This window comes from Patiria miniata, unplaced genomic scaffold, assembly GCF_015706575.1.
Source record: "Patiria miniata isolate m_02_andy unplaced genomic scaffold, ASM1570657v1 HiC_scaffold_14, whole genome shotgun sequence".
Classification (NCBI taxonomy): domain Eukaryota; kingdom Metazoa; phylum Echinodermata; class Asteroidea; order Valvatida; family Asterinidae; genus Patiria; species Patiria miniata.
Genome location: NW_024037052.1, coordinates 5653764 through 5655628, shown reverse-complemented (window position 1 = coordinate 5655628; position 1865 = coordinate 5653764).

Below are 1865 nucleotides of genomic sequence, written 5' to 3'. Positions count from 1 at the left end.
TTCGACTTGTTGTCATACCATAAAGCTCCCAAAATATAAGAACTTTCAGTTGCATAATTTCAGACATTTGGCTCAAGTGTTTCCAAGTGGCTAGATCGCGGGCTTCGGAAATGAATTCTCTGACTTCAACACAGAGACAAGGGCCCACATTACATCAAACAAAACAACACATTGTCCTGCCCCCAGATCTGAAAAGAGGACAGTGATCCAACTTTTCAGACCTGAGTTCAAAGGGGGTAAACTCTACAAGTACTTAACTTTTAAATCGACGAAAGCTGCCCGGCGTCTTCTTCTGCACCAGAGACCCTCATCTTCTTCTTCGTGGACCTGCACAGGACACACGGACAAAAAGACAAAAAAGAATACTGCCAAATGCAGCAAGAACCATGTTAATGCCAGTCACAAATGTACATCTTTCAAAATTCCACATGAATAAACACATACACATACAAAGAAAGACTTCATTTCCAGCCAGACGCGATGCTATTTTGTTACTCTTTTCATGCTGCGCGCACTCAATTTCGACTTGTTGTCATACAATAAAGCTCCCAAATATAAGAACTTTCAGTTGCATAATTTCAGACATTTGGCTCAAGTGTTCCAAGTGGCTAGATCGCGGGCTTCGGAAATGAATTCTCTGACTTCAACACAGAGACAAGGGCCCACATTACATCAAACAAAACAACACGATTGTCCTGCCCCCAGATCTGAAAAGAGGACAGTGATCCAACTTTTCAGACCTGAGTTCAAGAGGGGGTAAACTCTACAAGTACTTAACTTTTAAATCGACGAAAGCTGCCCGGCGTCTTCTTCTGCACCAGAGACCCTCATCTTCTTCTTCGTGGACCTGCACAGGACACACGGACAAAAAGACAAAAAAGATACTGCAAAATGCAGCAAGAACCATGTTAATGCCAGTCACAAATGTACATCTTTCAAAATTCCACATGAATAACACATACACATACAAAGAAAGACTTCATTTCCAGCCAGACGCGATGCTATTTTGTTACTCTTTTCATGCTGCGCGCACTCAATTTCGACTTGTTGTCATACAATAAAGCTCCCAAAATATAAGAACTTTCAGTTGCATAATTTCAGACATTTGGCTCAAGTGTTCCAAGTGGCTAGATCGCGGGCTTCGGAAATGAATTCTCTGACTTCAACACAGAGACAAGGGCCCACATTACATCAAACAAAACAACACGATTGTCCTGCCCCCAGATCTGAAAAGAGGACAGTGATCCAACTTTTCAGACCTGAGTTCAAGAGGGGGTAAACTCTACAAGTACTTAACTTTTAAATCGACGAAAGCTGCCCGGCGTCTTCTTCTGCACCAGAGACCCTCATCTTCTTCTTCGTGGACCTGCACAGGACACACGGACAAAAAGACAAAAAGAACTGCCAAAATGCAGCAAGAACCATGTTAATGCCAGTCACAAATGTACATCTTTCAAAATTCCACATGAATAACACATACACATACAAAGAAAGACTTCATTTCCAGCCAGACGCGATGCTATTTTGTTACTCTTTTCATGCTGCGCGCACTCAATTTCGACTTGTTGTCATACAATAAAGCTCCCAAAATATAAGAACTTTCAGTTGCATAATTTCAGACATTTGGCTCAAGTGTTCCAGTGGCTAGATCGCGGGCTTCGGAAATGAATTCTCTGACTTCAACACAGAGACAAGGGCCCACATTACATCAAACAAAACAACACGATTGTCCTGCCCCCAGATCTGAAAAGAGGACAGTGATCCAACTTTTCAGACCTGAGTTCAAGAGGGGGTAAACTTACAAGTACTTAACTTTTAAATCGACGAAAGCTGCCCGGCGTCTTCTTCTGCACCAGAGACCCTCA